The sequence below is a fragment of the Drosophila gunungcola genome (genome assembly GCF_025200985.1).
Source record: "Drosophila gunungcola strain Sukarami chromosome 2L unlocalized genomic scaffold, Dgunungcola_SK_2 000037F, whole genome shotgun sequence".
Classification (NCBI taxonomy): domain Eukaryota; kingdom Metazoa; phylum Arthropoda; class Insecta; order Diptera; family Drosophilidae; genus Drosophila; species Drosophila gunungcola.
The window spans coordinates 429,540-454,640 of record NW_026453164.1 but is presented as its reverse complement, the minus strand read 5'-3'; the positions used below and the strand labels follow the sequence as shown (position 1 = coordinate 454,640).

General features: G+C 38.5%; 1 long non-coding RNA gene across 1 annotated transcript in view; it reads left to right on the top strand.

The window, feature by feature from the left end:
* Nucleotides 1-5,034: 5,034 nt before the first annotated feature.
* Nucleotides 5,035-25,101, top strand: part of LOC128253519 (uncharacterized) — a 146,266-nt gene continuing 126,199 nt past the window's right edge. The window contains exon 1 of the long non-coding RNA XR_008267465.1: nucleotides 5,035-5,308. This is a non-coding gene — a long non-coding RNA (uncharacterized LOC128253519). The remainder of the gene's footprint in view (nucleotides 5,309-25,101) is intronic.

Below are 25,101 nucleotides of genomic sequence, written 5' to 3'. Positions count from 1 at the left end.
TTTAGCAACGTTCCAAACAATGGTTTTTTAAGATTCTTAAGATTTTAATAAAATTCGTGGACAATTTCTTTGAATTTAAAACACTTTCGTTTGTAAATTCATTTATTTAGGGCTTTTTCTTACTTGGAACAATTGGTTCACCTGTTTCTAAAGAATTCGCGTAAAAAAGAATGATGGTTCTTTTTAATCCAAAGAATTCGGGTTCCTAAATTTCTTCAGGACTTTTCTACCTATGCAGATTTCTAGAATGTATCACCGCCGTCACGCTGCCATCTCTAGATCCTCCCGGATTCCTCGAACCCTCCGCGTCGGGTTTATTGCATGCAATTAAGTTCAATAAAGTGATGCAACGCATCCGCTGGTGGAGCATGGCGCGGAGGATTTGTAAGTTGCCTCTTTCCGATGCCCTTGTTCTTGGCCGCTGTTGTTGTTGCGTAATTAACGAAAGTGCGCTTGCGGCTGCCACAGAAATGAAGGGGGAGAGGGGAAGGGGGGCGAGGGGCTATTGAGGCGGAAGCTGTAAGGTAGGCGGGGCCAGTTGGCTCATTTACACGATCCAGCTGCATAATGAGCGCCATATGCCATCGCGGACGGTTTTTATCGCACCCACACGGACACGGTACAACAAACACACACAGATACGGTACACTGGCAGAAAAGTTTTTCTTTTTTATAAAAAATTATAATAATTTTTTATTTTTATAATTTTGTTTATATATTCATTTCATTTATTATAGCCAATATGTACGAACTTTTTTTAAATTTCTTGTTTAAGTAGTCTTTATTTTTCATCTTCAATTTTGTTTAAGAATTTTTTATAAAAGCCCTGAAAAATTATAATTTAAAATAAAATGTTTTCTAAACATATGTTTGTTATCTTACATCAGATTAAATATTGAGATATTCTTCGACATTTTTGCTGTTTTAAAATCCTCTTTGTTTGTTAAATCATAATAATTTTTTTCTCTGTGAAAAGAAGAGAGTGCTGTAACGATAGGGGATGCCTAAATTTAATTAAAGTCTGGCGGACTTGCAGCAGAGATCGAACGAGGTGTCCTTCTGCGAGTTCCGCGTCTTAATTCGATTAACAATCAACGGAAAACTGTGCAAACAAATAAACTTCGAATGGAGGCGTATCCTGTAGGGGGCAAGGCAGACGGCGGCTGGCCACTTTTGACCCCAAAGTAATGGCATAATTTAATTGACAGCAAACAACTAGCTCTCCGGAGGTCGTGTTTTCGCAATGAAAAAGATAAATTCACATTCTGCGGAGAAGTCTCGGTTTTTGGGCGCAACCGCAGCCGTTGTGGGCGTGGCACTTGCAAATGCTGTTGTTGTAGTTATTGTTGTTTCCCCACAGTAGCACCAGCAGCAGCTGGTGCAGCTAAAAAATAAATTCAAAATGGTGTTGGCACAACCAGCGTGTAAAACTCCATTGTTAACATGCAATTTTACATGAATGCCACAGGTGATAGTTGAAAAACTGCCACTAAATCAGAGACAAACACTGGGGTGATTAAAAAATTATGCCAGGCCTATAAAATATTGAAAAAAATAATAATAATCAAAAAAAATCAAAAATTTTGTAAGCTTTTTAAAGAGTAAGAAAGCTATAGAAATTTAAGCTTTTCCTTAAAGTATTTGTTGATATCGGGTTCATATTTCAATATTCTTTATTTAAAAATAAAATACTTATATAAATAATATATTCATATTTTTAAAAACATTTTTATTGAGTTCCAAGATAAAAAATACTGTTACAGCCTAAACCTATATGTAAAATTCATAATACAGAAGAAAACTTAAGCTATTATTTGTTAAAATGTTATTTCAAGGTAGTGAAAAAGAAATCAAAGCCTAATTCAATAAAGTTTTTCTGGCTTTTTGAGGATAGACGGAATTATTTAAAAACCAAATGAAGTATAAAGGAATTTAATTTCAAAAACAGCCTTTCTGCGTGATTTGGCACAATTCAAATAGGAATTTTCAAAGATTAGCTGAGGTTTGAGTCGCCGGCCATTCCATTCATTCGTGCATTGTTCTGTCGCCATAAATGGCGAGCTAATTTTGTTTGGCATTCGGAAAATGGCCTCCAGCTGAGCTTTCGCATTCGCTGGTGAATGCCGTCGTCTCTCATCCTCCATGGAGTCCATTTCAGCCCCAACTATAGCATTACCATTGCATTCAGAACCGAATTGGATTAGAAGCTGGGGCGTAATAAGCATAACGTTAATTGAGTGTGGTAATTCACTTAACCAAAGCCAGTGCAGGGAAAATCCCGGTTCTCGGGGCTCGGGGCTCTTGGGTTGACTGGACTATTTAGTTTTGCTGCATTTTGCTGGGCGGCCGCCTGTTTATCGCTAGCTGTTAATCTTAAACGATTTTGTTGGCTTGGGCAAAAAATAACAAACAAAAAAACTAAAGAAAAACGAGTCCAGCGGGAAATCTGTGTAAGAGATTCATCATGTTTGCCTACTACAACTCAGTATCCGTATCCAAGTTTAGTTGCTCCGTAGACAAACGCAAAATGGGGCAAAAATCGTGGATTTTCAGTTCCAAAGGGGCCAAGCGAAAAAAGGAGTAGGGACTACTGGACTTCAGGACTTCAGGACTGCAGGAGACTCCGCCAGCAGCAGGACATTTTTAATTAAATTGCATTTCCGCTTGGGAAATTTTTTATGAAGCTACACAAAAGCAGCGGGCGGAGGAAAAGTGGGAGGAGTGGCAGTCGAGGAGAAAGCATTTTCCTTTTGCTTGCCTGGCGTTGCGTTGCTTTTGTACTTATTTTTATGCCGCTGCTTCATCATATCCGCCTCAGCTTGCGACCACGCCCCCAAGCCCCGCGACTACGCACTGCCAAAAAATTAATTAAATTAAACTATTCAATTTGTAAACTTAAATCAAATGGCTGTAAAAATGTATTTCGTTTGTTTAATAATCAATTATAAAAATACTAAAGAATATATTTTGTATATAGCTTGCAGTAAAACGTTTAAAACTTTATTTATAAAAATTATAAAGTGAGTTTTTCAGCTTCTTGACAGTAATTATTGTTAAATAATTATGTTTAAAATAAAATGCGAAATTTGTATTGTTAACTGTTTTTTTTGAAACGAGTTTATATTTATTTAATTTTATATTTATTTTTTTATTAAATGTGATTAAAATTAAACGCAAAACTTCACTTTTTTTTTGGTGTCTCAAAATTAACAAAGTCCAAATTGTGATTTAAAAATAAAGTTTATTATGACAAGCTTATATTTAAATTTGTTTTGAAATTAAGTGCGTAAATTTCGTTTTGTTGATGATTTTTTTTCCAGTGCTCGCCACGCAATCACAGTAGTTTTGCGCCTGCGGTAGACTCGAACGGATACGGATTCAAAGGCGGTGGAATAAGGGGGCATAGAAGCTGCTGGCTCGCATGTAATTCAATTTTTTTTTCCCGCTGCTGCCACGCCCTCCTCTGCCACCGCCGCCTTCGCCTCCGCCGAAACAATCCAACAAAGAAGCATTTATTTTGCGCCCGGCTTTGTATGCTCTTTTCTTTGTTGCACACAAAACTCAATATCCCGACTTGATGTCCTTTGTAATGCATCCGCTTTCGGTAGACCGACGGATGGACAAACGGACGAAAAGACGGACGGACTGTTCAACGGAATAACTGACGGACGGAGTGGAAAAGCAACTGACTGTAAATCTGCCTGAAGCAGAGCAGCACAGTTGACATGCCAACCGGTGGAGAGACGAAGGACTCAGACTCGAAAAGAAGGATCCAGGATCCAGGATCCAGGATGCAGGATGCAGGAAAAGAATTAGGAGCATAGCAGCATTGGATTCGGCAAAGCAATGGCTTTAACATCACAGACTTAATGACTTTGGCCAAAAGCTAAATTGCACAAAGTGTTTGGGCCACCCCCCTTTGTGCTCCCCTACCTCTACGCCCCTGCAATCAACTGGATGCGGCTTGTAGGACCATTAGCTAGTTTGGCACATGTTACGGCTTTTCACAGGGGTGACACTGGAAGATAAGGATAAAAAAAACCATTAAAAGCTATGTTATTTGATGAATTCTTAAAAGATTTCCACATAATTAAATTCAAAGTTCCCAAGATTTAGAATTTAACCTTTCTTTTTTATGGTTCAGCATTACCAATCAATTAAATGTGTTTTGAAGACTGCTTATCAATTTGTTTTTAATGTTATTCTTAATAGTTCTTTTTTTTATTAATTAAAAATATTTATTATTATTAATACATTTTTTTTTGGGTAGAGGTGTTCCTTTTAAAAATTTTGTTCGATACAACTTTCTTACTATTTTGAATAGAACAGTAGTAGATAATGTTGTCATTAGCATTATTTTAATGCAGAAGTCAAACTATTTTGAGTTTAAGTAAAATAGATATTTTAATTTGATTCTCTTTGTTAAGCTCTAAAAACGATTTTATATATTAACATTTTATAAGGTTTTAAAATAAATTAAGTTGGAGTTTAAAATTAAAATTTTGAATACTACTCCAAAAATTAATGAAGAAAATTTTAAACTAAAAAATAAATATCATATTGAATTTACTATCAAAAAACTTATTTGATACATTTTATTTACGGTGCATTTGTGTGCCTCTATTTTTTTAATGTTTTTTTTTCTTTGTATTAAGGCGTGTTTTTGCAACCCTTTGACCCACATTAAAATCAAATTACAAGCCAAAAATTCACCAGGAATTTCAATTACAATAGTTCGCTCGCACATGTGGTGCAGGCAAAGAATTTTGCAAAATCAGGAGTGCAAAATGAGGCTTGTTTATGGAGCGAAACAAGCGCCACTAATTAGAAATTCTTCCGTGTGAACTAGGACTAAGGCAACCAATATGCAATAGATCCTTACATTTCAGCCATTTTTTTTAATTCTAACGACATTTTTAATGCCTCCATTATTTTCGAGTTCGAATGTTGCTAGAACTTCAGCAACATGTCTTGATCTCTCGCTTCGCTTTACCGGTTGTCTCTTCTTATTTCTATTCTGCTACGACGCGTACTTTATTTCAGACGCAAAAATTTAAGCTCCGTGAAAAAGGCAAATAATTGTGATTTACTGACCCAAAAATAATTAAAAAACACAACGCGTAGTTTCAAACATTGCCTAAAGGTATTATCTGCCAATTTGATGTAATAATTTGTCTTTTAATCGGAGAAAAACTATCAATGACGCTTATTCACTACTGTACATGTATGTATGTGTGTATGTAATACATTATGTCAGGCAATATTAAAATGACCGCTGACGTCTGAGATGAAAATGAAGAAAAAGAAGGTGAGTGCAAAGCAACTGCGAAAAAATAAAAAGACTAAAAGTGATTTCTATTGGAATGTACATATACAAATAAGTACATTCATGTATAAATAAGAGGGCACATCAACAAGTGACTTTAATCTGACAGCAAAACAAATAACGGGGATTCCTATTGGAAGAGGAGACGGATACGCACAAGTGTGAGTGAATGAGTGAGAAGAGGAGAAGAAAAGAGAGTGACTAATGATGATGGCAAATAAAACGGAACAAAATAATAGGGGATAGCGAATCGGGTTAGTAAGTCAGGTCGAAGGTCAAGTCATGTCTGATTGGAATGGGTCAAAATGGGGGGATGGAAAAGCAAGCGAAAATGGGGAGGATGAAGCTTGGTCGGAAGAGGGCGGGTGCTGACACGCTAATCAAAATGTGTTTATTAATTAAACCAACTAGGTAAACCGTTCCCTAAAGAGCGAAAATGGGAGATGGGTGATTAAGTTCAGCCTTACACTGCACAAAAATTCAAGCAATCAGTTGCTACAAATTAAACAATTTTATTAGTACCAGAAACTTCCTTATTATGTTTTTAATTTAAAGTACAGTAAAAAACTTATTAATAATAATTATTAATTTTTTTCTGAACCATTCTCTCAATAAGATACAGTTTATAGAGAATTTACCAACACTTCTTTCCCATAAATTGCATCTATAATTGTATTTTATTATTTTTCCGGTGTGCCATTTATGCCTAGTCCTGTTAACAATGCTTACTCTTCGGTTAACCCAGCGCAGGACATGCAAACGGGTGGAAAATTTTGGGGGAGGAGCCTTCTGTGTTTGTTGCTGTGTTTTCAGTAATTTGTGTGTACACAAAACCCGCCAAGTGGCAAAACGCAACAACACATGTGAAGAGGCACTCGAAAAGGGTTGAGCGGAAAACTGGGGGTAAGGGGAAGGATGTTGGGGAAAACTCTTTAGGGGCGCCCGTGCAGGTCGCCAATTTCTAATTTATGCACTGACTCCTCAACTGGACGCGTTCTTGTTAAGTTGTGCCCGCTGCCTTCACTTTGCAGCTCGGCAACAATTAAAAGTCCTCGCATGTGGCATGCAAAGTTGAGGAGGTCAGGGGTCAGAAGGGTGGTGGCGGGGCGTCGGTGCGAAGAAATCGCTCGAGCGCAAGCTGACAGAAAAATTAAAACGGCAACAAATTTGTGTTGCTGCTAGTCGCGACCTCAAAGGCTCATGACTGCAGCAAATTAACACAATATCTTGGAGCCCGTCGAGATTTCTCGAGTGAGTTGAGCGAAAGTGAAAGAGGGCAGTGGGGTAGTGGGCGGGAGGTCGCTTAAGGAAAAAGAAAACCGGAAGGTGGAGGACCTTAATAAATTGTCGCTGAAAATTGGTCTCCGGCCAGCGGCTTTATATGCATTGCATATCTGGATTTTTCAGACTTTTTTTTTTTTAAATAATAAGAGTTAGAATAAAATATTTTTAGTACAGTCAGTGCTGTAATCGATGTTTGAACCAATGATTCTTTGGTATTGAAAAGATAAACCAAAAATATTTTAAAATTACCTAAAACCTAACCAAGGCACTCATGAACTCATATTTATGATACCTACACTTTTAAACCAGTTTCTAATTAGTGAAATTTGATAGGAATAATACAAAATATTATATCCTTTACCGCATCTTTATTGACTTTGAATGTGCCACTGCAAGTTACATCTCAAAATCGAAATTGACTTGGACTGGCGTAATTTTTGGCGCACACAATGGCCGGGGATGCTTTCCCAACCCCTTCCTATTTTGGGGCAACCCTGTCAGAGGTGCCGCCGATATGCAGCCAGAACCCCCTTTTACGCCTGCCCCTATTTGCATATAACAAATAAACACACACGCAGACACACACTCACCCACACCAGTGTACAAATAAAGTGATAAACTGATTGCAACCACACGGGGATGTGACAGGGGTAGATGGGTTTAAGGGGTGGTGGGGCATGCAATGCATTCAACCGAAACCGAAACAGTAGCGAAATTTATAACCAAAAAGGGAATTACAAAATCGCGAATAAATTTATGTACGAGTGAAGAGGCGTGGTATGCCCCCGATTCACAGCAGTCACACAGCAACAAAAGCAATAACGACGGGCTGATAAAACAGATTTCGATATCAGGCGACAGGGGCGTAGTGGAGGAAAAAGGGGGTTCTCGGCCAGGACATTGATGCGATTCAATGCGAATCCCTGCAGATGCCAGGGGCAGAGGAGAAGGAGGTGGGGCCGCATCGAAGTGCCAATATGAGCAGGATTCGTCACTTTTAAACGGGAAACCGCCTCTGTATGTTCGCAGCTCACTTTTAAACGCATTTAACGTTTATTTTTTCTAAATACACATGGTTTGCTTAATCTTAAGGACATGTGTAGTCCACTAGTCCTTGAACTCAGAAAATTTTCTTAAAACTAATGATAATGAGCTAAGTTTTTGGCGAGAAGTAAAATGACGAGTTATTACATGTATTGAATTTTCTGCTGCTTAAATATCAAACAGTAAAAATGAATGCTTAAAATATATCTGATCGAGAACTAGTCCATATAGCCACTCTTTTCGCCCCACGATTTTTCTAGTCGCCCTTTTGGGTACCCGATATATATACAGTGGCATGAAAGCTAGTATAAAAATATCAATTTCACAGAAAATGCAAATTCAAAACGGAAAGAATTGCCAAAGAGGGTGGAAGTGGGTGAGTTTGGGGGATTTTCCAAGGGGGTGGTTTACTGTTTATGGCTGCTGCCTCGACGCGCAGTGAACAGATTGTTTCCGCTGTTGTAGACTTTTTGGCAACTGAGCAACTCACACACACACACACACAGAGAAAGAGAGGGAGCGATATAGCTCCAATGACTCGGAAGTAAGTGCGAGAATGTCTATGCTACCCAATTCTTCCCCCCCTCCCCCTTTTTGCAACCGACCTGTGTGATTTTCACAGCTCGAATCCTTCGCCCACGTCCAAAGTGTTAATTTACGAAATTGCAGGAGAATTCATTGAGTTAAGAAGTCCTGGGCTCCGTACTTATTTATGCATGTAAATGTATGTGTGCGCCTTAACTGTTCCCCCTATCCTGCCCCGCCCCCTTTGCCTTTGCCCTTCTAAGAAACACAAATACACAGAAAACAAAAATACTATTTAATATTCACAGGTTAAATATTTACATATTAATAAGATAATAATATCAACATTTCTGTGAGGTTTAAAAGACTTTCCATATCGAAAAGCTACAAAACCATAAGAGCTTAAGGCAAATCTCACATATTTTTTTGGTATTTAATAAGAATATAAAGAATAAAACCAATCATTTCTTATTGATATTAAATCCTCGAAAAAAATCAGTTTTATATTTTGGAACATACAAACATGTCTAATCGATGTTGACATTATATTTAAAACCAAAACGAATTGATTATGATTATAATCATATCTTATTGATATTTTATCCTTGAACATATAATTTTATTATTTAAATTCAATACATTTATGACTACGAATCTATATCATATCTAATAGATTTTATATATTCGAAATGATATTACAATAAATTAAATTAATCATCATATAATTTTTGTTCTCTGTCCATCAAGATTACTTCCACCTCTAAATATCCATTTGGCCAAGCGCTCTGAGCCTGGCCACTAGTTTTATTTTTAACTCCCACTCAGAGGGTAAGCCCCTTCCCCTTTCCCTTCCCCTTCCCCTCCACTGTTTTGCTACCTGCCCCGCCCTCAGCATGTTTATAGTGTCTGCCTGCTATCAGAGTGCTTCGATCTTGGTAAATGGAAATTTACACGTTAACACTTTTGGCCGCTTGTAAGTGATTTGGTTTTAATTCGCTTGATGGCGTCTGTTGGCTTTCTCCCTTTTGCTTTCTCCTCCTGCTGTTTTCTGGCCAAAACGTTTGCGGCCACATGGTCGTCCTGTGGGAGTACTGCCCATGTGTGCAACTGTTCTATGTTAATTTTTGGCTCTGTTCTCATGTTCGCTTTGTTGCCGCACACTCCTTGTTTATGATGCAGTCGTTGAAAATGTGAAAGAAATGTAGATAAAAATGCCAGATAAAGGGATCTCTCTCTAGTCCAGGAGTTGACCCCATATTCCCCGCATCTTTTGCGGCCAGCAACTTAATCCATTCTGCCTCAGAAGTAAAGGCAGAAGCCAGTCCAAGAAGTAGTATGTAGTAGAAGCTGTCTCGGGTGGGAACATGGCGCACATTTGAAATTCACATGAGCCAACGGGGTAATGCCTGTGGCCACATGCAGGAGCTGCACTAATTTGCATACGACCACTGCCACACACGCACACACACAGACACAGACACACCGGCAGAGTGTGTTGGCAGACAGCTTCAGAATCAGAAACACGCCTCTTCTGCGGCCACGCCTGCCATCTCAACTGTGCGGCTATCGGGCGGGTCATCAAAGGAGCTTCAGCTTCTCTTTCACTCCACTCCATTAACCCTCGAGTCATTTTCGCGCGCCTAAGCTGATGGTCTACTAGTCCAACACCCCAAAACCAATGTCAGTTATCAATGCTACACTTGGAAAACGTCTTGAAAGTCCGATTTACAATGACAAAACAAGAAAATTCGGTCAAACTTCTCAGTAGGTTTATATTGACTCAAAAACATATTGAATTTGTTATATTTTAGTCTTGAGAGTAATAATTGCCTATCATAAGCATTTAACTTGTTAGACAAAATAGCAATAATAGGTACTTGTAGTTCTTTGAAGATAATAATGAATTTGAAGCTTCCATAAAACTGTTTAAAATATTACTAATAATTACTCAGCAAAAATATTTTAAGCTTGGGTTTGGGAAAAATCGATTTTAATTAAATAACTAAAATAATAAAATTGTTGGTATGAAAATACTCAATGCTTGTTGAATATTTATATCTATGAAATCATTGATCTGTTTGTTTCCATATATATCTTTTACAATTTAAAGTTAAGGAGGTGCTTTCCTAAAACTGTACCAAAGCAAAGTCTATCACCATTTGCTATTTTTAATAATTTTCTTTAACATAAACATTATTTAAATAAAATAAATAATGAGAAAAATATTAATATATTATATAAGAATATTAATGTACAATGTAAGTTCCAACACTTTTTTCCCGCCAGTGTTTCCACAGCCGAAACCCTGTTTCAATTTCAATCGCAGTTGCTTATCGGAGTGTCCTACTATTTGCTTTAGGCCTGAGTCCGTTTTGTTTGTTTATTTTCACAGCATAAGGCGACAATCATGCGGAATTTCATTGCCCAAGGCGATTTGGGGGAAAGTGTGTGCTCCTTTTCCCGTCGACGGGCCGTTGAGGAGATGTTTCAGCGTTTAACTAAATCAAATCGATATCGAATTTAGTTGTCAGCGCCGCACAGAAGTTTTCGTTGCGTTTTCAGTATGTCAAAGTGGAATCGTGGTGGGTGGCTTGCTTGGTTTGGTTGGGTTTGGTTGGGTTTTGGGTTTCAATTTCGACTGAACTCGTTTGGGGACCTCTCAAAGTTGGCAATGAAATGTGAAACAGAAACAGTAACGAACGGCGGGGCGGGGAAACATGAACTGAAGCCGAAGGCAAAAGGCCAAAGGAAAAGTTCTCCGTATGCTTTGGCTTCTTATCCACCATCCACACTCCGCACATCCTTGGCAGGATTGCGTGTCCTGCCATGGATTTCTGTCTGTCTGTGCGTGTGACCGCATGACAAAAAGCCACAGGTTATGAGTTTTTCATTACATTGCCATGCACACACACACACACACACACACACCCCTCGAACCGTACAATCTCACATTTCTTTTTATGCGACTTTTGTTTAGTTCTGGGTCCCTTGGCAGGCCACCAAAATCGTAATTGCACGAATTAGTCTGCAGTTTATTGAAAGTGTCTGCCTTGATGAACAGACTGAACAATTCGTGCTCAGACTGTTGCATATGATATATGGAAGATTAAAAGGAAATTATCAAGTCAATAATGTTTGTTTTAATTTAGCATGATGTATTGCAAACGTGATTAGCTTTAATGGGACTACAAATTTCAATTTTAACATACATACATATTTAGTGGTTCTAATGCATTCGTATTATTTGGTTTTAAGTTTGCGTCATAACAAAATCAATCGTTCTAAACAATTTTTTGACAACCCAAATTAATTTGTGTTTTATTGAAAAATTATTACAGTTGATTTAAATAAAATCTATTATATGGCTTGTGGATATTGTTAAGCATTCGTTTAAAAGTATTTCCTACTTTGCCATGTCAGCAATTGAAGCTGCAGAACCTCCATCTTTGGCCGGAAATCATAATCTGTTGATTTCGGGTCCTGGTGCAAAATCGCTGGTTCAAAATCCTGGGCCGCAACTCATTTTCCATGCTATTGCCTCTTTGTATGCGCAATTAAAAGCGCTGCCGGAATTACCGTTAATGGCCGCAGTTGCAGTTGCAAGAGCAACAGTAGCAGCCGCCCTGATTGTTTATACCCTTGTTCAAGGTATTATGATTTTAATTTAGGGAAATATATTTCTGAATTGGCAGTCTTGCCATTGAATGTCTACAAAGATTAATAAATAATAATACATATTTATTAATATTAATTGGACATTAAGTGCTTACGTTGCACCCGTAAAGAAGACGCATACTGACCGCTTCATCGTTTAACAAAGTATTATGCTAAAAAAGTTTCGAAGTGGCGGCTGCATCGTTTATAGCCAGCTTTATGCCTTAAAAAATCTTTAAAATATTTAATAAAGCATTATCCCAAATATACTTTTTGTTTGTAACTAACTTTACTCCTTTTAAAAATCTTTAAAATTTTTAAATAAGTATTATCCTAAATAGACATTAAGAACAGTGGCCGTGGCATCGTTTATAAACAACTTTAAAAACAATTAAGGGTATTCCGCGAGTCGCTTCCACGATCTTAGCCCTCCTCTCTTGTTTTTCCACTCGTGTTGCCTCAGGCGGGTACGGATTCAGGTCCGGACCTGGTCCCGGATTCCGGATTCCGGATCCGCTGTCTGCTCGTTGTTTTTCTATTGTTTCTGCTGCCGCTGCTGTGGCTGCGTCCTAGACAAAACGCCGATTTCTGGCGATTCGAGCGATTTCGTTGATTACATTGCGGATCCCGGCTGTGCGCGTCTGCCTCTCTGTGGAACAATTCTAGTCACCATCGCCAGGTCAGCCTGCTGCAAGGGGGCGTGGCAGAGGGGCGGAAAGGCAGGCAGCCATGTGTGTGTGCGTGCCTAATGAACAAATTTCGACGTAGCCTGTGCAACGGCTGCCATGTGCATGACCAGAAAATTGAACTCAGGCCAAAAACTGAGGCACGACAAATGACCGATGGGGGACAACGGGCCGCTGACCATTCACTGTGACATGGCTGGAGTGGAAATAGGAGGGGCCCAATGCGTGGCTTTGCGGCACTGTCACTTCTAATGACCAAAAGCCCCGGCCGGGACCAAAAACGCACTGGCATGCTGGCGCAGGAAAAGGAGCAGCGGCAAACGCCGTTAATTTTGTTTATTTTTCTTTCCTTTTTTTTTTTGGCAAAGTGGATGTGCGCATCCTTCAGTGTTGTTGAACCGCAGGACTCGACAGCTCCAACCGCGCCGGAATTTCAATATATCGCTGCATCGACATCCGATTGCGCATCTGTATTCGCAGCTGCAGCTGTATCGACGTTTCCCACATCGCAATCGCCTGGCAATTCATCAGGAGTTGATTGCTAATACCTCGGAGACTTTAAGCCACTTTAAAGTGTCTAGCGTCCACTTGGCGGGTGAATAAAATCGGTGAGACGATTGGGGATCGGGGAGCAGCAGGAAGCACTCAAATCGATGGCCATCCAGGTGCCAGAACCGCAAGCAAATGAAATCAAATGGATACTGCTCGACCCGCCAAGGCAATGGCAATTCATTTTTTATATGATTCAAATGCTGCCATGCAAATGCTTTTGCTTGGGTGCACTGAAAAAAATATAAAATATATATGTATAGAATATAGGTAATTCAAAACTTTAGTGGGGGCCAAAAATATTAAAAAACATCGCTTTGTTTATTTGCTTTTTGATATTTGTTATCTTAAATTCCGAAAAACATAGCTTATATCATCTTGAAAGTATAATATGAAATAATCACTATTTAGAACTTTATTTTGAGTTTAAACCTTTTTTACTTATAACAACGAAGTAGAAAACCTTTATAGTACATTTTTTAACTGCTTCGCCATATTATTTGTATATTTTTGATTATTTAAACTTTAATTAAATGTAGTTTTAGAATACAAAAAGGTTACTCTTTAATCGTTAGTAAGCTTATGCTGAAATTGCATTAGAAACAGTAAATAGCAAGACGTGAAAATTTCATCTCAGTGCATCTTATCCACTTTTTTGTGTTGTTATCGATGCATTGGCTGTCAGAGTTCCCCTCCCGTTGCCATCCTTCTGGCCAACTAATAACACTTTGAGTGTGGCTATTTCTGTCTGTTCTGGCTGGCATATTTGGAAAAATTGTAAGCACCTTGTAAGCAAATTTCGGATAAATAATGATGCCGAAGAAGATGCAAATGCAGATGCAGTTGGAAATGATGTGGAAGGAGCTGAATGGCCTTTTGTGAAAATAAGGGTCAAACAGTTGAGGCAAATTCGATCTGCTGGAAAAGTTTTGCAACTTGGACAGCCATTGATACGCTACTCAAAATCTAGAGACAGCTCGTTAAATGTCTTTCGCATAGAGCCAGTGCAAATCCACAAAGTTTTCGCAATTGTGTTTGAAATGTTGGGAATAATAAACTGGGGATTCAGGGCCGACAACTGTTGTTCCATCTTCTTCTGCTGCATTGCGTACTTCAATCCGCTGGCAAGTTGGTGTAATTCATTGCAACTTGGCTGAAATCACAACCGTGGCAACAGCTCTAAACTTTTCCACCTGCCCAGGTGAACAGTGAACAGAGAAGGGGAAATGCAGTAACTGAAGGGGAGTTACGAAGCGCTAAGCCGCGACCGCTGCTACAATTTCAGCGTATGTCGCAGCATCTCTGCAAGTGAGTCCTTGACCAGCCACAAAACCTGCGAAAGAACCTTTACACTGGGAGAAAAGCTTTTGATATTTATTAGAAATCTTTCTTGAGCTTACCTATTTTATTTCTGAACTTGGATTTATTCAATGGTTTAATAAGTACTTCTTAGATACAATTTTGCTCCTGAACTTTAAGTAAAAAGTTGTAAAAAAATCCAAATAGTTACAATATTAATGAGCCCAAGACACGGCCTAGAAACTTTAAATGAACAAGATTTTGAAAAAGTATTTAATAAATATTTCCCAAATATATATAAAATTGTTTTCAAGACTTAGAAATACCCTTGAACTGCACGATTTTCTTCCGGGACATCAAATGAGAAACACTTTTAAAAAGTGGTGTATAAATATTTCTAAATTAAATTTAAAACATTGTAAAAAGGCTAAAACTTTTTAAGTCTGTAATTCTTTAATAAATATTTCTTAAATAGCTACATGAAAACAGTAAATACGATTTTTTAACTTTTGATATTGGGTTACAGTTGCCATTAAAAAAAATGACTTGATTAATTAGTTTCTTTTGACTGGATTATTCTAGCCTAGTTTTTGTCTGTGTAATAATGTGGCAATAAAGAATAGGAAAAGGCCAAAAGGATCCAGACTTTGAAGGGCAGTGCAACCCGAAGTCGAGCAAGCGGAAACACGTGAATTAGCGCAAATCGCAATGCGGCAGCGAATTGAGGAGCAGTCAGCTGCAGCGACGCGTCGCCAAGCCATCTGTGGCTTAAACTTGTCCCAACTGCGATTCGGGCGGGACTTGCCCCGTTTCTAAAGCAACTTCTACTGCGTAGAGCTCATTAAACGGAGCCAACATGCCAGGCAAGGCTTTCATATTTTATCCAGGCAAAACTACGCGCCAATGAGAGGCAGACGGTTCTGAGTCCTTTTTCTTGCGATTTTTCTCTCTACTTGTGGCCAAAAACTTCAAGTTGTGAAGTTTTTCAGCTTCAGTTGGAGACGCATAACTCTTGAGCTGCCCTAACCCAAATCTAAAGGGATTTTTACCACTCTAAGGGCTTGAAAACTGCAAAAATAGTAATTATTAGATTTACAATTTTTAAACGATTGTTTAAAATTTATATTTTGATTTATTATAAAATTCGTATAAGATTAAACAAGAAAATAATATCAAATGCTCATATAACATTATGTAAATCTAATGAAAATATTAGATGATTTGATGATATTCATATAAGTTCGAATTCAATACAAAAACATTTAAATTATTTTTTGTATCAGTTTATTTAGTTGAACTAAGACAATATTGTTCTCTTTGAGAAATGGTGATCGCCCTTTAAATTTTCTCAAGTTTTTTTTCGTCACTAAGGTCTTACTTTTGTAGAGTGTTCCATGTCTGCCTTCTTGTAAGCTAAGTCGTTACGGAGCAGGCCAAGAACTGCATGTAAAACATTCAAGCGAGTGATACGCACCATAAATTCCTGAATTTATAGCGGAAGTGCAAAATGTGAAAATAGTTGTGCACATTGCACTCGGCAGAAAGGCGGCAAAAAGTTGCCAACTTGAAAGTGGCATCGCTGAGTGCCCAGCGACATTGGCATATTTTTTTCCCCAACGCTCCATTGCGATTTGTGATAAATGCGGTTAATTTCAACAGCTAGGTGGCAATTATGTAAATGAAATGGGTGGTTGGGAAACGTCCTGGTTAAGCCTTGAGTAAACAAGTCATGGAAATCAATTTAATGCTTAACCAAATGTCATTTGAATGAAACGAACTAAAAAAGTGTATAAAAAGCAGCCCGTTAGTGAATACCCTAGAAAGGGAGCTAAAAAGTATGAGCCCTCGGTTTAAATCTGTGTGCCACACTTTCAAATATTTAATGATAAATTGGGCCTGTTGTAGAGTATTCCGCATGTGGTTGTACTGCGCTTTTGTTTGCCGCCAATTCAATTTCATGGCATCTGCGGCTAAGCGGCCACTGATGGGCAATTTTATATCCATAACAAACAACTTGCCCAGAGAACGCAGAACACTGCTCCAGCTTTATGTTTTTCTCGCTTTTCCGTGTATTTACTCAATTTATTTATGGCTGCATTTCTATAATAAATGTTTAATTTATTTAAATATGATTAAAAAAGCGTAGTCGTGGTGTAAATCAAAACGTTTTTGCACATTTATTATTCGATACAGTTCTCGGACAATCCCCAATTTCTCCCTCTTCCCTTCTGCAAAATATAAAGTATTATGTGCGAATTGTGTATAGGAAACTGGGCGAGAATTTATGTGCGGTCAGATTACTGCACTCGGAATATCGGTTCACAGGACCGCTGTGTTACTCATAAATGTGCTCAACTTCGACGACGGCGAACAACTTCAAAAATTCATTCGCATTTGCATTTGCAGTAAGAGCAGGCCCTACACAGAAAGAAATTTAGATCATATCTAATCAATTTTAATGATTTTTATATATTGTGAAACGTACTTTCATGGGGATTAATTTAATATTCTTCAATGGCTATATTCAGATCTTTGTAGCGGAAAAAATCAAAATAACTTAAAAAGGCAGTAGAATTCGAACATGGACCTTTTTTATTTCAGCTTATTACGGCATATATATTTCCAAATTTTGGACCAAATTTTCGAGAGTATTTATGTAACTTACAGTTTATAATAATATAATGGTAATAACAATAGTATTCCACATAAAGGTAGCATAAATAATTAAAACAAATATGCGTTTGATTTTATTTACACATCGCCAAGATATGATCTGGTTTTTTATCGGTGCTCTTGTCAGCCAGCGGCACTCCAAAAAGTATGCAACTCAAATGCGCAGTGACAAGGGGCGGAGGGGGACTTTCAGGGGAGGCTGTGCAAGAAGCTGCCGCAGCTGCGTTGCGGTTTGCTGCATATCGTTGTGGTTGAGTGCATCAAACATCAATCAATTCAATGGTACTTGAAACCAGGCACACACACACATACACACACACTCACACTCACACACACGCTCCGCAGACACAGATGCATGCTGATGTGTTGCTGGAAGATACAGATACCAAGATAGCGACACACAGTGGCAGCAACATGCCAGGCAACTTGCAGCCATTCAAATTTAAGAGATGCCAAATGAACACATACAAGAAGAGCACGTAATGAAAAGGGGAAGACACACAGGCAACCACAATATTTAGTGCATGACAGAACGGGGTAGAGAAAGGTGGAGAGATGCCAGGTGGAAACCACACACACACACATACCTGATCTGAGCGCTCTGTTTTCATGTCTAGCACTGCAGCACAAGGTATGCTATAAAATAGTATTCCTCAGCCATCAGAACAGACAGAACCAGACAGACGCACATCAACAACTTTTGTTCGGGCCTTCCATCATAGCAAAATCTATAATGACAGCTTCGATGGCTTTATCCTACTGGAAAAACACCACAGGGGAAAGGAGGGCGGTGAAAGTGGGAGGCATGTCAAGCAGCCAGTTGACCACTTGAGTCAAGTCCGAAGCTGGAGGCAACCTGATAAATGTTGTAAATATGCAAGCGGAGAATGGGCCAGGAAGATCCAATTCGAGTGGCCAACACACACACATCTTTTATATTAAAACGTTTGGTGATTGCCGTGTGTGTTTTCCCAGTTCCTCAATTTCGACTTCAATTTTAGCTGTAACAGCCGGAATTTGATAAAGAGAAATGATAGTGGCAATAAAAAAATATAGACTTGGGCAAAAATAATAAAAAATACAAATACGTTTGAAAAATTCAGACTGCTTTAAAACTGGGAGATACAGACATTCAGACGGACAGACGGATAAGGCTATATCGATTCATCAAAAATATATATCCTTCACTGCGTTGCCATTTTTTGAGTGAAATTATAATACCCTCTGAAAGGGTATAAAAGATTAGTGGGAAGTAAACACCTTTGACGAGCTGTTAATAGTCGACTTTTCCGGTGAAGCCTCGCAATTTTTGTTTCTTCTTTAAGTAAGAAATCTTTAGGCTAATCAACGAGGCGTTGCACCTCCAAACGGGAACCACTTGAGCCGGGTGTTATTGTCGCTGGGGCGGTGGTGGCCAATAAATTCTAGCCGCAACCCCCTCGCAACAATAAATTTTCGCCTTTGTCTCATAAACCGAAATGCCGCAAATCTCAGTCGGGCCAACACAGCCAACACAGGCAACAATCCAACAACCAACAGCCCAGAGACCAAGACCACAAGACAACTTTTGGCCTTGCCGCTCGCTGGGTGCGGCCCACAACAACAATTTGTAAATAAAATTGTGGCGCAAATTAAGCGTATAAATAAGCCACGAACATCGCCCAACGCACGTGGTCATAGAGTGTGGGCGGGGGCGTGGCAACGGAAGGGGAAGACGCACATCCGGCGGCCCAGTGGTTGCCCTGAATCCCAGGATTTCCTGCGACAAGGCCTTTCGCTCATCATCGGCATCATTTCTGTTTTTTGGTCTGCACCGCCGCCGTTGTTGCCATGGCATTTTAATAGTCGCTCCGCCCCGTCGAAATCTTGGAACTTTGTGCTTTGGCCATTGATGGGACTCAAATGGGCATAGAAATGGACCCCTGGAGGGCACTGCGAGAAATAATTAGACGTTTTTAAAATAAGACAAGCACAAATTTTTATTTTAAATCAAGGAGGTGTTTGTTTTCATGAATCAATCTCTACTTGGGGTCAAAATAATATTACCAGTTTAAAGTTTTCTCGTAAAACTAAAATAATATCAATAGTTTATTTCAATGTTATTTTGTTTATGGGAAAGTAAAAATGGTCCTATGCCTCAAAGATATGTTTTTTAAGAACTTTGTGTTGGTTACCAACTCAAACTCAATTTTCTTACCCTGTATAAATCAGGGGCGAAACTTGGGGTTCCGGCAAGGTCACAACGCTTGTCGTTATTAATTTATTATGAAAATCTAAACGACTTAAGTGGAATAATATGGGATAAATTATTAAAATTTATGTGCTTTCGAAGCTGGCATAGGCATTCAACGATGCCGTCTAGTTCTTGGCCGCCATCCGGTGGAGCAACTGAACTGGAGACACCAACCGAGAGCCATTTGAAAGGCAGCCAAAGTTTTTGGGCATACTTCACTTTAATTTCTTTTGGCTGACGCTTTGCAGGAACACGAAAAGATGGCCCAGGAAGTGGAAGTTGAGTGATTAAGTGGGCCGCGTTTTTGCACTTATGCTTTTTGCATAATTTGTCAGCCTAATTTTGGTTAGAGGGAAGTGGTAGAATTTCCCTGGCGGCGACAGAACCTGAGCGGAAACTCGTAAAAGTTGACTCAAGAGTCGCAAGTTTTAATTAAACGAACGAAACTCGACGAGATTTAGTGTCAATTTCGGAGCTGGAATTTGTTGCTGCTACAAGGATTTTTATGTCCGCTGCTAAGCTGCAGAGGACTGTCAACTGTGTGTCTGGCTGTTAAAATTTCGATTTGTTTTATTGAAATTAATCGAACAATGGCCAGATGCCAGCCAGAGAATCGAAGAGGAGGTCTAAACAAAAGAAGGGAAGAAAGTCCTGTGACTCCGTGAGTTTTATGGCGCACTTGTTTCTCGTTAATCGCAAATCGTAAACTAAGCATTTTTACGGCACCTGCGGTAATGGATTACCAAAGCACGGGCTCCGCACCATACGCACCCCGCAATCGTCATTGGTTGGAAAATTAATAAAGTTAAGTGTCGAGCTCAATAAAAATGGAATTTCAGTCAGGCTCGAGGCCCAAAGAGGCAGGCCAACAAGTTGGCGAGGCGTGAAACGCTTGCCCGGAGGCAATGTCAAGCACATGGGACTGAGGTTATTGCTTTGGTTTGCAATAATTGCACGAGTGCAATAAATTTTCTTTTATTTCTCGCTTTAAACTCAAAGTTGGAGGCAGTAAAATGCGACTAGGCCGTGGGCCTGGGTCAAGTGTATTGTATTTCACCAACCAATCACCCATCTCCCTGCACCTGGGTCGATTTTAATGAGCCATAAGGCAGTAAATTAAATATATTAAATTAAATATTTACCATCTGTGAATAACCCAATTTTGTAATCATTAAAGAAATTTGTTATTCCAAAGGACCAAAAATTTATCAAGGACTGCCTTTCTACTAAGTTGAAATTTTTTTTTTTTTAAATATAAAAGAAATTTTTTTTTTCCTATTTTAATAATACAATATATTGGAAAATGTTATTCTATTTCCTAAAGTTGAAAAAAACGAAGATTTAGTGTTTTCACCAAATTTTATCGTAAAATTCGTCAAAAAGCTTACAAACTATGGGCATTTAAAGTTTTAAAACTTTTGCCAAAAATTATAAAGTAACCATTAGAAAAATAAATTGTACGTAAAAAACACACTCTTATTATATATATTGTTTTTTTTTAACTAACAAAAAAAATCCAATTTGTTTGTTAGTAATGATGAATGCAGGAAGGAAAGTGCTTTAGAAACACATATTTTCAAATTCTTAGTTAAAAAGTGCCCTTTCGCGAGCTCAGCAGTTTGTAGTGATGAATTGTGATCTGTGACTTGCAAACGGGGCGTATGCGTAATGTGCCTGATTGTTGACTGGAATGGCAGTGCCTGCACTGCCACCTTCCAGATTGGGATTTATGGCACGTTCTCGTCTCCCTGGCATTGCCATTGTGTGTTGGGCATAATGCGGGCCGGGTCGGGGATCGTGGGTTGAGGGTTGAGGGTCGAGGGTTTTGCAGACACATTAGCGGGCCAGAGCGCCATATCAATGACCTCACACGTGCTCCTTCCGCTGTCAATTACCGGGCTGGGTCGTCGCCGTCGTGGTCGTCCCTTCTCCTGGCCAAACACCCCGCGACATGGACACGGACATGGACACGGCGGGCTGAACACTGAACACTGAGCTGAGAAATTAAATAAGTAAAACACGAGCGGCAGTGCACTGGCCGGCAATAAAAACTGACGGCAATAAAAAACTTTCTCCCCCCTCTTTTTCACCCCATGACTGACAGTGCGTGTGTGTGTGCGAGACTTAACACGCAGTCGATGGGCGCATTTCCGGCGTAAAAATCTTCACGCTTTTCTCTTTTGCCAAGTTGCGTGCGCTGGCCGAATGGCCATTTCGCCATTTCGCCATTTCGCCATTCGGACATTGGGCGAACGATGCATAAATCACACAATAAAACCCATAAATTTCGAATGCAGCGTGAAGTCAGAAGGGGGAGCGGGCAAAACTTGAGTCCAAACTGCATCTCAGAGGACAAGGCAGCACAAAGAAATTTCCAACTATTTTCCAATGCTGATCATTCGAAAGTTCCTATAAAAAATTCCAGGCCAAGTTTAAGACTTGCCATTACTTTTAAATATTGCTGGGATAAATCATTAATGGATTAAAGATGAAATGGAAATAAAATGTACTTTATTACAAAATATTAGGACAAAACTAAAGAACTAATGAAATAAATATGGTACAAGTTAAAGTCTCATAATACTTTATGTTTTGCCTACTTTATTGGGCTATACAAGTATTTGTAATTTTGTTTGTTTTATTGCTCTTTATTCCTTGAAATATTATTTATATTTGTTATAAATATCCATTTTGTTGGCAGTCTTTGCTACAGTTTCTGGCAATCCTAAGACCCTTTAAGTGTCAACAAACTTCATGCGGCAGTTACCTGAACAAATGCAATGGGGCAAATTTAAAGTTACATTTGCAATTAATGCCCTGGTCCCCGAGCAACAAAAGCAACTAGCCCCGGTTACTTGGCTATGCATTGCATACATTTCATTTGATTTAGTTGTCCTCGTCACCGATGGAGTGTCACCTTCCCCTCCTCCTCCTCCAGGTGCTGCATCTGCATCCTGGAACCATCAAGCTGGTGTTGCTGCCACTAAACACATTGTGCGCAAATCCCAAGCCAAATCCCAGGCGTGCTGTTGTGCCTGCTGGGCTGAATTGGAATGGATGCGAGTGATGCGAATGAGGATGAGAATGCACAGATAAAAAAGCATCACCAAAATAGTTTGATCTTGCATTGCTGGTTAATGAAAATTTGTTGTTATAAAACATTATCAGAAAGATGTATCGCTCCTTGAACTCAAAACAAAGTTAGCCCTAACAACAAGAAATTCGAAATATTTTTGTCTTTAATGGCAGCGCAAATAAAAAACTAATTTACATTTGTATCTTAAATTTTTCTAGAATTTTCTAGAAAAATTAGAAAAATTTATAAAAAAGAAACATGTTTATTAAAAGATGCTTAGATACTTGTTATTTTTATTAATTTACTTTTTTGTTTTTTTGTTTATACTCTTAAAATGATAGTGAATCTCTTTTCCGCCAAATAGGACCAGGCTGATATAAAGATTTTTTTTTTATTATTCAAGCAATCAGGACTAGAAATTAATAACTATCTTGTTATTTTGATATTTTATCAGAATAAAAAGTTTAATATCGATGTTAATGACATTTAATTTTTTGTAAGTGTGTAGATTAGATAGGCATGCGAACTGCATTGACAGCATTTTAGAGTGGGTCACTCGCCAGTGCCTTCGGGCCAGCAGGTGGGCGTGGTGCCATTTTAGTGGCATGTTTGTGCTAATTTATTACGCCTGCGAAGCATAATGCACCTGAAATTCGGTGCCGATGGGATGCTGCTGCCGCTGCCACATTACAAATCGGCAAACAGAGACACACAGCACAGCTTGGGATAACGACTGAAACGACAGAAGACAGAGGGGGGGAGTCAGATATAGAGGCCTGGGGGAATGCTGCAAATGAATGTCTAATTAATTAAAGTGCGAACTGCACTTTGCTCGTTGTTGGGCTCGATTTGGCAGCGGTCATTAATTTCCGGCCACACAGCAGTAAACATAGGGTTGGTAAAACAATCGATAGCACTATCGATACTATCGATAGTCAAACACTTTAGTAAAAATCGATGGTTTGGCTCGCCATCGATACTAGCGTTATTTAAAAATATTTTTTTATTATGGTTATTAGAAGAATATTTAAAGTATATTGCAGTATATTTCTAGAATCTTGCTGAAATTTTCAGACCATAGGGCAGCGTTTCATGAAAATTCTGTTTTTTAAATGAAATTAAAAACTTGGATTTGTTTTATTGAAATTTTGTAATTTGCTCTCAATACTATCGATAATATCGATAGTGACTATCATATATAGAAAAAACTACCGATAGTGCACATTATCGATGTTTTACCAACCCTAAGTAAACATGTTTAGCGTCTGTCCTTGATACGCTTTTCTCTTCCTTTACATACCAACCTACAAACACTCAAATGATTTGTTTGATGTATTGAAATTGCTGCAGGGTCAGGTTTCTCCGCCCTTCCCCTCAGAAATAGTCAAATTTCGTATGCACACACATAAAATGCAATTTTATACGGCGGGCCCGAAAATTGTAGCCCAAAATAAAATCATTTTCCTGCGGGGCCTGTACTGGGAAAATTTCTAGGATACTTAATATAACGGAATTATTAATTGGGGAAAATTATTATATTTAATCTTAAAATAAATACATACCTGCAAATTATCTGCTTTAAGAAAAACCTCGTTTTTTATCATCAATAATAGTTTACTATTTTTTAACGTTTTTGGTAGAAGATTGCTATTGCAGGAAAACATATCAACAGTACAAAATAAATATTTATTTTAATTTGAAAACCCACATTAATTGGTATTAGTGTTAACAATTAATTCCTTTTTCTGGGTGTTTTTCCGTTCTGGCGCATCTGCAGCGCTGAAATTGTCGCAGGATGTTAGTCCTGTATCCCCTGCACATACTATTTTTCCCCCTGCGCCCTTCCTTTATGCGCACAAAGCTTAGCGGGACATAAATAATAAATTTGCAACGTTTGCATTTTAGCATCACATGTGCTAGACCTGCATGTGTGTGTGCCTGTGTATGGGGACATTAACAATTTATCAGAGAATCGAAAAAGCAACAAGCCAATAAAAATCACTCCGTTTGACCGGTGACATTCCCATTGCAACCGACTCATCTGGCTCTTTGATCCTTCCCAAGGAGGGGTGATTTTTTGGCCTACGCCCCCCATGGCTGTCAAAAACCAAAATGACAGTGCAATTTATATTAGAAATACAAGGCTGAAACACCCGTTTTTATTTAGTAAAACAATTTAAAATTATATAATGAATATGTAAATTATTAAACACTTCAAAAAAACTTAAAATGGTGCAGCTTTCGAATTTAAGTGGTTTGAGTAAGACGAAAAAATTTCAAGACGACCAAAATTAGATCCTCACCATTTTTTTTATATTTATATTTTATTACTCATTTTCTTGTTTTATAAAATAAACTTATTCTTTTCTTATATTAAATATTTAAAAAAAGCACATCTTGACGAGGTAAGCATAAAGTGACATTCGCACTTTTAACTTCAAAAATTTCTGATATTAAATTTTGTAACGATAACTATGAGTTTTACCAAAATTTATTTTAATTTAATTTTTTTTGGTAAAAATTGTATATCATCGTGTTTATGTTTGATTAAAACAATAATGGATGCTTCCAGCTAATTGTCACTACGTGGACGGACGTCAACAGTGATATTATCTATAAGCATGGAACCCAACCAGGACGGGTGTAGAAGACATTCGACAAAAATGACCAAAAGAGGGTGATTTTGATGGTTGTTGCATCGGCTAGTGAATGTGGTTATTGTCCACGCTAGCATAAGCAATTTACTCAATAG